The sequence below is a fragment of the Protopterus annectens genome, chromosome 3.part1 (genome assembly GCF_019279795.1).
Source record: "Protopterus annectens isolate FY-2018-M chromosome 3.part1, PAN1.0, whole genome shotgun sequence".
In the NCBI taxonomy this organism is placed as follows: domain Eukaryota; kingdom Metazoa; phylum Chordata; order Ceratodontiformes; family Protopteridae; genus Protopterus; species Protopterus annectens.
The window spans coordinates 959,801,668-959,817,982 of record NC_056732.1 but is presented as its reverse complement, the minus strand read 5'-3'; positions in this window follow the sequence as shown (position 1 = coordinate 959,817,982).

The window sequence follows — 16,315 nt, the reverse complement described above, 5'->3', positions numbered from 1 at the left end:
AATGCTTTTTACAAAACTTATACATGATAAATGTCAGGAAATATTTTGTATACAGATTTCCAACACAAAATGGAATGTGCAGTAGTGGGACTCGAACCAAGAATGCTTTCTCTTTGTGCGAAGGCTCTAACCACTACGCTATCGCTATTTTGCTTAATTTGCATATTTTTTTATTATTATCCTCTTCGGTGTCCAAGCTGCTAACTGTAGCTAAGCAATGGGCAATCCCACGCAAACACATGCAAATACAGGCAGCTATATCAGAAATAAAACAAAAAAAAATTTCTTTTAATTTTTAAATTTGTACGAGGTTTAACATATGGGGAAGTGTAGTGTTACAATGTACGCATGTGAGCGGACTCGCTCATGTAACTTGACATTTCTTGGGTTTTGTCAGTGCAGGGGCGTGGATTTTTGGACTGCTCGGCAGTCTGACACTCCCCCTATACTCGTCCACGCTCTGTGTAAGCTTTAGAGTTGAGGCAGCGTGCCCTCATTAATATGCATGGTGTGCTGCCATCATACTCTTAGACTGGCGTTTCCGTGTAAGACTAATCTTGTCTTACACAGAAGATTAGTAAATCCTGGGGATTTTCTGACATCATATTTGAGACTGCTTTTTCAATGGAAAGTTTTCATGGAGAATATAAGAAAAAAAGACTGTAACCCATGAAATCTTGATCAAATAGTTAACAGGGAAACAAAAAAGAAAATTCATGTGTAATTTCTAACAGAGGTATAAAGAGAGACTTTGAAAGGACTTTTGAAAACTTTATGTTAAAAAGTACTGGACATTGCAAAAGTTTATGACAAAAGGGGTTAATTGACAGGTGGCTGGCATTGTAACATTGTATTAAAAAATAGAAAGAGAAAAAAATTTACATATACCAAGCATGATAAATGTGGAGGGGAATAGGGATGTTGTAAAATACAGGGGATAACCCATAACATGTTTCTTTATGAAAAAGAAGAAAATTTGATATGTACCTATGACAAAAGAAAATGTTATGTTTGTGGGAAAATGGGACATGATGTAAAAAATGTGAATTGAAATGTTATAAATTTAACAAAATTGGGGATTTATGGATGGATTACAAAAATGAAATTAAGAATAAGGAAAAGAAAGAGACAAAAATGAATAAAGAGAAGACATTTTAGAAATAGTAAAAATAGAAGAAAAATTAGATGAGAAAAAATAATGAAAAGGTCATAGAAGAAGGTCATAAAATAAGTGAAGAAGAAAATATAAAGTGGTAGGTAGTAATAGAAAAAAATTATATTGGTAAAAGGGTAAGAAACAGAAAAAGAATATTTAAGAGGATAAGTGCAAAAGGAGAAAGAAAGGAAATGGATGGAAAGGAATATATGCAGTTAATGACTGAGGGGGGGTAGTATAATGGTTAAGATGTTTGACTCCCAGACACAAAGTCCAGTGTTTGTTGCTCACCTTTGGAAGGGAAATTAGCTAGGCTGAAAATGGCTTATTAACAAAGTCAGCCTAGTAATTAACCCTATGAAACCATGAGTCTAAGAAAAAGGGAAAATGAAAATTTTAGAGTGATTTCTGTAAATGTGAATAGTTTTAAGAATATAGTAAGAAGAGTATGGATTTTGGAGTGGTATAATACATGTGATATAGATGTAATTATTTTAGAAGACAAAAGATTTTTAACAAATGCAGAAATATTACCAATAGAGAAACAGGGAAGCATGGAAGAAAGCAAATCTGGAAAATTTTGACATTCGAGGTGTTCTAGAATAGCCATATTCTGTAGAAATACAGTAAAGATATTAGATTTAACTTCAGCAAAAATGGTAAGATTAACCATTTCATATATATATATATATATATATATATATATATATATATATATATATATATATATATATATATATATATATATATATATATATATGTATATATATATATATATATATATGTGTGTATATATATATATATATATATATATATATATATATATATATAAAATAGAAATAACAAGTATATAGAATTATAACATAATTATAACATATGCTTGTTCTAATGGTAAAGTAAAAGAAAGTTTATTTCATCCTATATTAGACTATGTAGTAATAAATATGAATATTATACCAAAAGCAGACTTTAATTGTGACTGAAGATGCAAGCATAAAAAGAAATGAAGCACTATAAGACAATGTTAGAAGTTATAAGATGTGGTAAGTTAAAACTGTGAGACAAAAATTCATGAACTTACAAAAAGGGAATATATACAACTGAAATAGATTGTTTTATACTATCAGAAAGTTTAGTTATAGGTGCGAGGGAGGTAGCTGAAACAGGATTTTCCAACTTTCTGATCATTTTTCAATATGGCTAGAGGAAAAGAAAAACAAAGAATATTTAAAAATGGGCAACAGAATAAAAAGGATAAATGAGGAAGCATGGAATGAAGAAGGAAAGAGAATAGTAATACAGTTATGGAAAGATCATATTACTATGAGAAAATTTTGTAAAAAAATGGTCTGATTGGTGAATAATAATAAGGAAAAATATAAAAAATGTTTTTACAGTGGCAATATGATGTGAGAAAAGTAGGGAAAGGAAAACATAAATGATCATATAACGACGCATTGTAAGATTTTGGACATAATGATAGAAAGTACTTTGACAAAAAATAATTGTATGGAAGAGATCAAGAAAAATGCAAGAATTGATATATAAGAAAATATATTTTTAAAAAAAAAGAGAAGTATCAAGTTACTTAAGAAGATAAGTAAAGGAAGATGATAGCGTAATCAGAGAAATAAAATGTAAAAGGAAAAATAGAAGAAACTCAGGAAAAATTAAGAATGGTATAGCACAATATGGACAAGAATTGTTTAAAGAAAAAAAGAAGGTAGTGAAAAAACATGGAAAGTAAAAAAAAAATTAAGAATTAGAAAAGGAGATTTGTTTAAATGAGCTAGCTAATGTATTAGAAGTAAATATTGATTTGGCTGCTGAACCAGATGGAATAAGGTATGAAATGTGTAAAAATCTAAGGGACTGGCAAAAAAAAAAAAAAGATTTTGAATGAATTGTTAAATGAAGGTTTTATGTATAAAGAATTATGTAGTGGGCCACTTAAATACATATGGAAGAAGGAAGATATAAGTCTGTTAAACTAGAGACATAATGTTGACTAATAATGATTATAAGATATTTACAAAAATGATATAAAAATGATTTGAAACTAAAATGGAACATATTATAAAAGATGGTATGTACAGTATAAAGGAGAAGGGTTGCCAAGAATTATTGATGGTAGAAAAATTGTGAATGATATTATGAATAATATAAGTGAGAAGTTTAGGAAATGATGTATGTCAGCGTACAGTAATAAAAAAGTATAAGATATTTCTAAATGGCTGCTTAAGCCAAGAGGTAAATATGAAAAGTGGTATAAGAGGCTGTCCAGTGAGTTGTATATGTTGTCCATTACTTATGAATGTGATAGTATGTGAAATAATTATAGAATAAAGAAGGTAGGGTATATAACACGTGAAAGGTTAAGAATTCAAGTTATGCTAACATATGCAGATGGCATTATAATAATTGCAAAAAAAACTAAATTTGGATAAAAGAAATAATAATTTGCACAAACAAGTGTTTAGAAATGATAAATATGGCTTTTAATAAAGAGAAAAGTAACGGTTTAGGTGATGTAGAGTTAGGGGTTATATATTTTACAATGAATGACATTTCTGTGTTAGCTATAAAATTTGGCAATAAAGATGTAAGTAGAATTCAATAGAAAAAAAAAAAAAACAATAGAATAAATAAATCAAATCTGTCTTTTCTTGAGAACATATAAATTACCATTAATAAAAAAGTCTTGTTTGATAAGTTCAGTACTGATGGGAAAATAGCATACTTACTAAGTGTATTTTTTCCCCAACAGTATTTGAATGTGAATTATTGTAGCTAATGTTTTCATTTATATGGGATTTTAGATTAAACCCAGTATAAAGAGGAGCCTTGTATGTAAATAAAGAGGAAGAAGGTTTGGGTTAATTAACCCAGTGGCATATGCTGCGTCATTAATTTTGTACAACATGGCTAAATGAAAAAGATGAGTGATTAGTAGTAAAATGATAGAAACATAAGTATCACACATTTGGGGTAAAGTAACAAACAGTAAAAGAAGAAAAGAGTATATAAAAAAGAAATAAAATGTTGCCAAAAAATACTTTTGTGGAAAATAAAAAATAATGATATAGTAAAGGATATAAAAGTATGGTATAAAAATGTAGTAAAACCATAGGAAAATCTAACAAATTAAAAAAAAATTAAAGCTATAAAAATAAGAGAAGTAAATGGTGTAATCAGAAAGTAGAATGTCAATAATTTTTTGTGAGGACTGATAATACATACATTTCCAGTAAAAGGAAATATAACATATAAGAAGAAAAGTGATAGAATATGTTTACATTGTCAAGAAGAAGAAACTACAGAACATTTTTTATATAATAAAGAGTAAAAAGTTATAGGGAAAATTATGTAAAAAATATTTTTTTTCAAATTATAAACGAAGTGGATAAAGCAGACATGGATATGAATAAATATTATCATAATAGAATTAAGGGATATATTAAATGAATAGATAGAAAGTTATTTTATATTATATGGGTTATATAGAATGAAAGAATACATTAAATTATTTTCAATGGTAAATGCATTTTAGCAACAATATTAAGTAAAGACAGACTGTGGTTATGGAAAAATACGTGGGGGTCTAATAGGCATGAAAATTTTGTATGATTGTAAATGAAATTATGAATATGGGTAAACAGATTTGTATATCTATATATTTGCACATGTGTAAATATTTGTAAACATGTAAATATTTTGCAAATAATCTGTATGCAAATAATGGAATCCTAGTCTTTTCAATAGGTGTCATTGGATGTTTTACATCCACCTGAGCTACAACTAACTCAAGCAGATGGGGCCTTGGTTTAATGTCTGATCTGAAGGACAACATGTTCAGGACTGTAGTAACCCATCATACTGTGATGCAGTGTGAGTAATTGATCTACCTGGTAAGGGAATAGAACCTAAAATCTTCTGCATCCAAGGGGAGTGTGCTTCCTGTTGTGCAACTGACAGTGCCACATCTTAATAGCAGAGTTAGAGCACTGATCCTATTGGTCATCTTTTGAGCTATACCATGAGGTATATACACAAGGCATTTTCACAAAGATAAAATTAGCAAAATTTATTAGAGAATAGTCAAGAAATAACACTATGAGATCATGGAACTTACTAATGACAAATAAATATTTTAATGTATAAACCATCCCGCAAATCACACTTAGTGGGCTGGATTCATGAACAACTAAATATCACACTGCTATCGTGTGCACATTGTGCCATGACATGCACAATATAGTATGTTATTTTCCATGCATTAAACAGCTCTACTCTATGCATAGAGCTGCAAACCAATGATAAATGGCAGAGTATGTTAATGAAAGTGTAACTAGCCAAACTACAAGCTAATTAACTAATACAAAATGGAAGAGCCATTCAGCAAGCTATAAAGTAATCATGTACACTTAGTGAAGCACTTTGCCATGAACTGCAAAACCTATCTGAGTACAGGTGCCATCACACTTAGAAAATAAAGAAATGTTAGGAGCTGCTGCTGCTGTGGTTTTGCATGTGTATGTGTAACAGGCTCAAATCTATGCTGTTGCCAGCAGACCTCAGCCAAGGAGAAGGGTATTCAGACTTTGTTTAACATATCATGGACCGCATGATATTGTTGTATTACAGCAATACAAGGTTGATAGGGAAACACTACAAGAGCTCTGCAACCTCTGCCACTCCCACTTCAGACCCAGGGGAAATCAAGGAGAACCTATACCAGTGGAAACTAACATATATGTAGCATAATGAATATTAGCTACTGGTACATTCGAGGGACCAACAGGGAATATGCTAAAGGTGTTACAGGCCTCAGCCTACAGAATGTTGCACCAATGTTTTACTGCCATGCTAGAAGATGCAAAGTAGGCCAATCATTTGCTCTGCACCTGAGAAGAAAGAGCAAGAACAATGCTGGACTTTAATGCTATGTCATACTTTCCTGAAATAAACTGCACTCACATAGAAATAAATGGCACACCTGGTGAACAGGGATGGAAATACTGCAACAGGAAGGGGTTCCATTCAATCTACTGCCAGGTTGTCTGTATTACCCAAGGGATCATCCACAATGTGTATGCTGGCAACACAGGCAGTTACCGTGACTCTCTCATATGGCATATCTCTCAGCTTTACAGAACATTTGCTGTGGTGGTGTTCCACAAGGGTAATGCATGTTATGCACTGAAAGTGTGGCTCATGACACCTGTGAAGAAATAAGACACTGTCATCTGTGCTACCATGTCTGGTTGAAGTTTTTGTAGTTAATTTCAGATTAATCTGTGTATTATATGCCAGCATGGCTAGCTATGATGTTGTAATTAAGTTCTTATATGTTGATTTATAATCTGTTTGTACAGAATGTTTTGAAGACTTGAACAGTGTTCCTTTACATTTCTAACTGTGCATATCTGTGAAGAAGATTCTAAATGCAAACTCTCTCAGAATCAACTGATCTTCAGATGATGTCATCAGAATGTTGACAGTTGCTATGTGCTACTGTCAGAAGCTGAAATACAAGAAGGAACTTTAAGAAACAGCTTTTGGTTGATTTTCCAAATATGAAATGAAAATTAGAACTAGAACAGCTGTGACAGTTAGTCTGGTCTATAAAAGAGCCTGCTGAAGATAGTTGAAGTCAGTTAAAGTTGTTGTTAGTTGACAGATAGTTATAGCTGCCAGTTGCAGTTGTCAGTTTTTCAGAGTTGTAATGTGCAGTAGATACCCAAAAGGACTCACCAAAGATTGTAAGCCTACCTTTGCTAGGTTGTAATAATTTAGTTTAGGTCAGGTATAGTGTGCTTTAGTTAGATAGGAAAATTATAACTAATCAGAGTTTTTCTAAATATTGGATTTCTATCCTACAGTATTGATTTCATTCTCCTGGTGACTGAGTTTGTTTGTTTATTGGAAAATACTGTTTTATATTTTTAATCATTTTGCTCATTATTACATTTTTTTTAACTTACATTGTGGCTGGTCAATCAGTGTTTTCTTTAATGATTTGAGAGTGCGTTATACCTGCTTTGATAGCTTTCCAGGCCACTTCAAAATCCTGGCTGCTTTAGGTCATTTGCTACTAATTGTTTCAATATCTAATTTTAACAATTGGACACCCCCTTTAAATGGTCATGAAGGATTTCTGATTGGTGGCAGTGACTTACTGTATTATTTTGGGGAAGGAGCACAGCTGTAAATCTGTGTCAGGCTTTCACAGAATTGTTTGGTTGTGTGAGATTTCATTTATTTAAGTGTGAGTTTATTAGAGGTCTTAAACACTTTGCTCTGAAGTGTGCAATAAGGAGTTACATTAAGGATGGACAGAAGTATACAGTCCAGTCCCAGGTTATAGAGTGTGTTTCTGTTGTGTTCCTAGGGGAAATTGTCAAATATTACTCCTGTTTAAGAGACAGTCTCACATTGGAGTTAGTATTGAGGATTGAAGCTTCTTAGTTACTGACCCAGGATACTGGGGAACATCACATTATTGTTGGCAGTCTGGTGGTGTATTGACTGGGGGTCATATTATTTGGTGGCAGTGGTGTGGGATTTTTAATTGGACTTCAGCAGCCTATGGGTAGTTGTCAGCAGAAGACTATAGTAAGAAGGCAAAGAACCAGTTGGCCAAGGAGTGTGAAACCAGAGGACTGGTGCATGCCAACCTGGGTCTATATTAGAACATCAAAGTTTCAAAACTTTGAATGTTCTAATATCAAACCCTATTCAGCGAAAGCTGAAAACAATGAACATACTGAACAGCAAATTTTTTCCTAGGGAAAAAATTTGCTGCTCCAAAACACATACACACAACACAAGTACACCAAACAAACAGCAATCCACACACATACACTTAAAGTCTTACACCTAACCCTACACTATACACAAACCACTAACTATCCACTTACCTTAACCCAAACCCTAACCCTAAGGTCCATCACTATTGCACACTCACCTCACCCATGCCCTAGCCCTAACTCACCTAACCCACCCTAACCCTCATGTCCACACAATCGCACACATACCTGACCTGCGCCCTAACCCTAGCTCACCTAAACCACCCTAATGCTCACGTCCACAAAATCGCACACATACCTAACCTGCGCCCTAACCCTAACTCACCTAACCTGCCCTAACCCTCATGTCCACACAATCGCACACATACCTAACCCGCATCCTAACCCTAACTAACCTAACCTGCACACTTACCTAAACCCGACCCGTAACTTTCCACCACAGCGCTGAAAATACCAAAGCAACAGAAACGGACAACCAAATTCTTTCCATAGGAAAAATTTCGTCTTTCTATTGCTTCGATATTTTCAGCTTTCACTGACAGGGTTCGATATTAGAACAGTCGAAGTTTTGAAACTTCTATGTTCTAATATAGACCCACCAACCTGACTAAAGAAGCAATGATTTCAGCCTTAGTTGCAGCTTCAGCTCAGACTAGCTGTTCAGAGGATAAAATGAAAATAACAGACAGCACCGGCATGAAGTGGAGCTTCTTACCTTTTGAGTGGGTCATGGAGGTAATGCGGAAGGGAATAACCAGACCCCAGAAGCTGTAAAGATCAGTAAACTTCTTCCTTAATACAGGGATGGGGATGACTTTGATAGATATATTCACATATCTGAGATGGTATGTAGACAGTATGATGTTGACTGTGAGCTCTAGGTTAGGCTCCTGAATCCCTCACTTCATATTAAAGCTGTTTAGACCATGTTAAAATTTCTGATATAGATTGAATTATGTCCAAGTTAAAAGCTGTCTTCTTGATTGTTTTTAACTAACACCTGCAGTTTATAGAAAAAAGTTTCATGAACATAGATGCTAGACAGATGATAGAGTACATGATTATATTGATGATTTAAGTACTTACTTTCACAGATGGGTGAGTGGGTGTCAGGTCACCATATTTGAGGGACTGGTAGACCTTTTGTTGAGGGAACAAGCCCTTAGTACTTTGCCTGATGACATGAGACTCTGGTTAGCCTACAGAGTATAACTCTGAGGAAGAGTTGCAGAGAAAAGGGGATCTCTACTTAGCAAATAGAGCACTGATGGTTAAGAAATAGATACCCATTGTGGCACATGGACATAAAGGAACCCAAGGGGGAGCAGTCTAAACCAATCCAACAGAGTACACCAGTATCAGGCAAAACTACTAGTCCAAGTACATGGTTAGGGATTAGAAGTTTCAAATGTAGCCAGAGGGGACACATTGTAGTCAAATGTCCATCAAGACAAGTTGAGAAACAAAAGGTGAGGGAGAAAGCAAGTGGGGATGACAGACTGCCAGTTTTAAGTTGTTTAGAAACAACAGGGGTTCCAATATATTTCCAAAATTGATATCCTATATTAGTGGATGGTAAACAGGTTAATGCTAAGAGAGGCACAACTTCTGATATAACCATTGTGAAGCCTGCAGTGGTAAGAGAAGATCAGTACTTGCTTAAACAGTATACTCCAGTCAGAGCCTTGAGAGGAACCCCATTCCAAATACCTTTGGCTAGGGTTCATCTTGACTGGGAGGGTGAAAGATAAAGCAAGCAGGCAGGTGTGTTTGAGGATATTCCCTCAGATGTCCTGATAGGGAATGACTTTGATGATGCAGTGACATGGAGTGACATGCATTCAAGCTAAAAGACAGGCATATAGGTCCAGTAGCCTGGGGAGAAATCAGACAAATCTCATACCTGAAGCTGGGACAGGTATGGTGGCTGTTTCAGAGAAAGAGCTATCCTTCAATATCCAGTATGTCTGAAAGTGATCCATAGCTGCTGGTAGGTACTGATGGTCCCTTGAACATGGTGACTGCAAGGATGAAGGTGAGTGATAGTACCCAGATTGAAAATGAGGCAAACTGTCAGAAGTTAATAGGCTTCCTGTGGAAGGGGAGTTTGTTTTTGAGGATATTCCTGCAGATGCCCTGGTATGCAGGAACAAGGGTTTATTGTATAAAAGTGGACTCCTAAGGGAGGGCTGGAAGGTGAGGTAGTACGACAGTTGGCAGTACCTAGAGCCTACTGTCTGCCACTTTTAGCTATAGTACCTATTATTCCTTTTGCAGGGGATATTGATGTATTAAAGCTGGCAAGTACTTTGCTAGAAATTTTGAGCAGGGTATTTTTCCAAGGGAGCAACTAACTGATCAAGGTGCCAACTTCATATCAGACTTGCTGAATTGTTTGTGGAAGCATTGTGGGGTGACACATTTAAATATCACCCCCTATCTTTCTCAGACTAATAGTCTTGTTGAGTGGTTAATCTCTACATCAAAGATTATGCTACTGGCATTTGCAGACCAGTTTAAAAAGGCAGAATTAACCAATAAACCCAGTAAGTGTTAGGTGGGTATTGTAGATGCCACTTATGTAGGACACAGAGTGGGGGGTGGTAAGATTAGGCCAGAGCCTGTCAAATTGGATGCTATTCAAGCATTGCCAGTTCCTGTTGTTAAGAAGCAAGTGAGAGCATTTCTAAGGACAGTGGGGTACTGTGGAAAATCTGTGCTCAGTTGTGGTGCAGTAGCTGCACCCTTTACTGACCTAACTAGGAAAAATAGATTAAACAAGATAGTGTGGACCACTAATTGCAAACAGGCATTCCAAAAACTTAAAGAGATTTTCAGAGGAACCCCTGTGCTAGCCAGCACAGATTATGGCAAAGAGTTTGTTGTGCAAGGGGACACTTTGAATTTTGGGGAGGGGGCTCTGCTTAGCTAGGTTTCCTCAGAAGAAAAAGAACACTGCAGTGGGGTTTACTGACAATGCAAATGGATTGCCCAGGAGATGAGTGGGTTAATATTCCCAGACAGACACATTTTTCTAAAGCATCATTTTTCAAGGGGGAAGAAATGTAAAGACATTAGACACTGTCATCTGCACTAGCATATCTGGCTGAAGTTTTTGTACATAACTTCAGTTAACCCGTGTATTATATGCCATCACAGCTAGCTGTGTTATTGTAAATACGCTCTTACATGTTGATTTCTAATCTGTACAGAATGTTTTGAAGACTTGAACAGTGGTCTTTTGCATTTCTAACAGTGCATATCTGTGAAGGGAATTCTTAATGCAGACTGTGTCAGAATCAGCTGATCTGCAGATGATGTCATTGGAATGCTGACTCTTGATATGTATTACTGTCAGATGCTGAAATATAGGAAGGAACTTTACGAAACAGCTGCTGGATGATTTTCAAAATATGAACTGAAAATTAGAACTGGAACAGTTGTGACAGGGTAGTCTATAGAAGAGCCTGCTTAAGACAGTTGAAGTCAGTTACAGTTGTCTGTTAACAGCCAGTTATAGTTGCCAGTTGCAGTTGTCAATTGTTCACAGTTGTACTGTGCAGTGGTTACCTAAAAGGACTCAATAAGAACTGTAAGCCTGCCTTTGCTCTGTTGTAATAATCTAGTTTAGATCAGGGATGGTGTTCTTTAGTCAGACAGGAAATTTATAACTAATCAGAGTTTTTGTAAATGTTGGATTTCTGTCCTACAGTATTGATTGCATTTTCCTGATGATTGAGTTCTGTTTGTTTATTGGAAATTACTGTTTTATATTTTTAATAATTTTTCTCATTATTAAATATTTTTATTAACTCATTAAATCCAAGTGATGCCTCCACTTGAATCTGCCGTTAACTCCTACTGATGCATCTAGGTGTCAAATATTGTTTATTCATGCTTGCATCAATAAATCGAAAATCGTGCTATATACAAGGTTTAAAAGATTTCATCTTACAACTTACACAATGGCAAACTCAACTGCATTAATATTTGACTTCTGTCTAGTGCAAGTTAAGAGATATTAACTGTTATTTTTATGATATTAATATAAATATAATTTGCAAATTTTTCTAACTATCTCAACAACCACGAAACACAGACAGAACTCCTTTGCCTCTATTGAAAGTGCTCAGCTAGATACATTAAATGCTGCTGATAGTAGGTGTATAGCTTGAGTGATTGCTGAGATATTGAAAGTTGTTTGCAAAATACTGCAAACGTAACAGTTTCTGTATTTATTGTGAGTTATACAATTCAGTTTAAGACCTAGAACCTAAAGAATACTGCCACTATAAAAATAATTAGTGCTGAAGGGTTTGTCATTTATACTTCTTTTATAACCCTTGTGATTCCAGAGATAGGAACATTTGTTTGAAATGTGAGGACATAATTTGATTCTGTCAAAAGGCTTAGGCTCCACCCATTGTAAGTTACAGTGCAAACTTCCTCAACTCCATTGGAGTGAATGAGTTAACTTACATTGTGGCTGGTCAATCAGTGTTTTCTTTAATGATTTGAGAGTCTTTTATCTGCTTTGATAACTTCCCGGGCCACTCTGAAAGCCTGGCTGTTTTACGTCATTTGCTACTAATTGTGTTAATATCTAACCCATTAAAAGAACATGTAGGCTCTCTGTTTGGTGGTAAAGACTTACCATATTATTTTGGTGAAGGAGCACAGCCGGAAATCTGAGACTTTCCCAAAAGTGTTTGGATGTGTGAGATTTAATTTATTTAATTGTGAGTGTTTCAGAAGTCTTAAACTGGGACACATTGCTCTGAAGTATGTAATAATGAGTTACATTAAGGGTGGAGAGAAGTATACATCCATTTTCTGGTTATAGAGCATGTTCCTGTTGTGACCTTAGGGGAAATTATGAACCATTACTCCTGTTTAAGTGATGGTCTCACACTGGAGTTAGTAGTAAGGATTTGAGCTCCTTAGTTACTTACCCAGGATAATGGGGAACATCACATTATTGTTGGCAGTCTGGTGGTGTATTGACTGGGCATCACAGCACCCATCAAAAATGACCACACCCCCACAAATGAGGGATACAGTAATGCCCATTCTCAAGCTATATACATTATAGTGTGTGTGTTTGGCATACTGAAGTCATGGTTCCACTGTCTAGAAACATCAGGGGTTGCCCTGCAGTACAAATCAGGCACTTGAGAAGAAATTTTCACAGGCTATGTCATGTTTTACAATAACATCTTGAGGAAATAATTGCAACAGGGACAGCAAGGGCCAGGACCACACATTCCTGGACCATGGGCAGGGCCAGCACCTCCATCACATACAGACGGGATTCTGAGGAAGAACATCCAGCTGCAGAGGGAGCCAGGAGATGTAAGCATGCCCAATATGCCCTTGCCCTGGCTAAGAGGCAAATTATAGCACATACTTACCAGCTAAGAGGCAAAGGATAGCACACACACTCATCAGCTAAGGAATGCACATAACAACCTAAGCACATGCAAATAGTAAAACTGATGCAAGCCATTGTCCACAGAACTTACTTCCCCATGTAAAAGCTGCATACAGATAACATCAGACAGATACAGCCCTGAAGATCATGACTCATACCTGCAGTAATGTCAAGGTAACTGTGGAACCTGTAGTATAGGAACAAATATTTAAAAAGATAAAAGTAACTGATGTATATGCATACTGATAATCATAAATTTACTAAAGCACAGCCTGTGTAATGTGTCCAGCCATGGCACTATTGGCTTAGAAGAATGATATCTTAAATATACAGTTAAGCATTGTACAAAATAACCATCATCAAGCCAGTGACTTGCCCACTGTATATAAATTAGTTAACAGAAAATGATATCAACAGTTTCACAACTAGCTCAATAAGCAGGAATGCAATATCAGTGATCTGAATGCATGACTTACAATACTAACTGAAAAGGTAATTCTAAAATAAGTATGTAAAAAAGCATCCCAGATATTCTCATGTAATATATATATATATACATACAATGAACATAGTGAGAAAGGCTCACTTAGCTATCCACTCTGCCTCAGACATATATGTAACCCTAAGTAATAACAACATGAACAAAGGGCATGGCACAATCATCATCATTTGCATAGCTGGGGGGGACAGTAGTATGCATGAGTAAGAAACACAGAATATTCACTAAAGTAGAAAATATGTCAGTGCCATTAACATGAGATGTATTAGAATCAACATTAAGGTTTGCTTAGCTTGCATATGTGTGAGTTTTTGTGGGCAGTTTTTGTGAAATGTGTGTGTGTGTGTGTGTGTGTGTGTGTGTGTGTGTGTGTGTGTGTGTGTGTGTGTGTGTGTGTGTGTGTGTGTCTGCATGAACACAATTAAGCTTTGTGCTAGCACTACAATCTGACATGTTGGACAAGTGTGAGACATGCATGGTAATGTTGTCAGTTCAGTGTTGTCACTCCTGACCATGCAAACTGCCTCTGCCCAGAGTTGCACTGCCACTTCCATGTCCCTAGTTTGAAGTGGGGGTACTACCTGAATGTGAGTGATGCCTGCTGGATAAACTCTCTTCACAACTTTGTCCAAGAACATGACCCCATGGTTTATCATGTCTGGGTGTGGACATCTCAATCATGGATAGTGGAAGTAGTGCCACTATTGGAGTGGGATCTGACATAGCCATGTCAGCTAATATCAGAGGATGCTGCAGCTGTAAGGACACTTGGATTCCAGCCCACCCCAGCAGGCATTCCATCATAGACACTGCACTATCCAGTATGTCACTCATCCTAGCCAAGGAGTCACCCACATGTTTCAAAACAGTCATGCACATTGGAATGCTCCATATTTAGGACATACACTATCTCTTCTGAGGCCCTGGTGGAAAGTGCCTATGCCTCTATGATAGCCCTATACATATGTCTGGTGGCACATAATAACACACTGGCATCAGGAAAAGGGTGGACAGTAAGTCACCTCTGAGCATGTCTAGCAAACCTACATTGTGGTACATGGCCTCATGATGGCTACAGTGAGACTCAACCAGCTCTTCAACTGGAGTAAACACACAACCCTGATCCACTGTGTCCCCCTCAACCTGCCCTATATCTGAGGACACAGTGGAATTAGTATGCTTAGGCAAACTGACTGTGTCCAAAATAAGGCCATGGGATGTATGAACCACAACCTCAGTGTCAGATGAACCTCTGTACTACCTGACTATGACTGTATACTGCCACCATCATCATCAGAGCCTATAGACACTATGACATCAAGTGGTATGAGTTTTACCTGGCAGTGTCAGGATCACTTGTGATGACAAGCAACAAACACAAGAATGAGATAAATAGTAACTAGAAATGATCCAAACTGTATTCTAAACACTCATATTGAACAATTTTAGATGATAAAAGAATACAATACTTACGCTCTCCTCAGATTTACATTTAAATAATGAGTGATACTAATCAAAGAACATTTTGTGCTTACCATGTATAGGTGATCTTTGAGATAGTATTTCTGATGTCCCTGGGAAAACAGGTAGCAGTGGAAAGAAGGATAATAAGCATCACAAAGCAAATGACACAAGGACAAGAGAATAATGCCCTGCCCATCTTCACCTTAAGAAATATCTCAGAATCAAGCACACCGGCCTCCTCCCCAACCCAATCTCTGTTGGATTGTGTGTCCTCTAAGCCACAAATCTCAATGTTTCCAGATGTATCAGAAGTATACAACTATTAGCATATAAAGATGTCTATAATGGTAGTAAATGCATTATATATAGCATACCTGGAAGTTCTTCTTGGGACATGCTTGGCCTGTTGTGCACATCAGCAGCAGCATCCAGGAGTCTGTGTGAACCCCCTGCTACACTGTTGGGATCTCTTGGCAGTGGACAGGAACTGCTCAGTTTCAGTGAGAAGTGGTTCAATATCAGGATCACCACTTCTCACTTAGCCATCTGTTGATGTGCTACTACAGATATATCTTCTTGCTGGCTAATGTAATCACATCAGTGGCACCATGCTGCACCTGATTATAGTTTCTGGAATGGTGGCCCACTTCATTTATGTCATCAAGTGCTGCCATATGCTTTTTCTAGCAGTCACTTCACTTCTGCCTCTGGCAAGCAGGAAGGATTCATGGTGGCCTAAGGCTTCCATGATGACCTTGTTCTCTGCTTCACTGAATGGTGGCTTGAGTGGAACAGATGGTCTAGGTGCCATAATCTTCTATGGCATGAAACAGAAAAAAAAGACAAAACACATTTGTAGCACATAGAGAATTATTTTCCTAAAATACCATCTGTGCAGCCATCAGCAACACAAAACAACTTCAAACACAATGCTAATCTAGGACTACACACAAGCT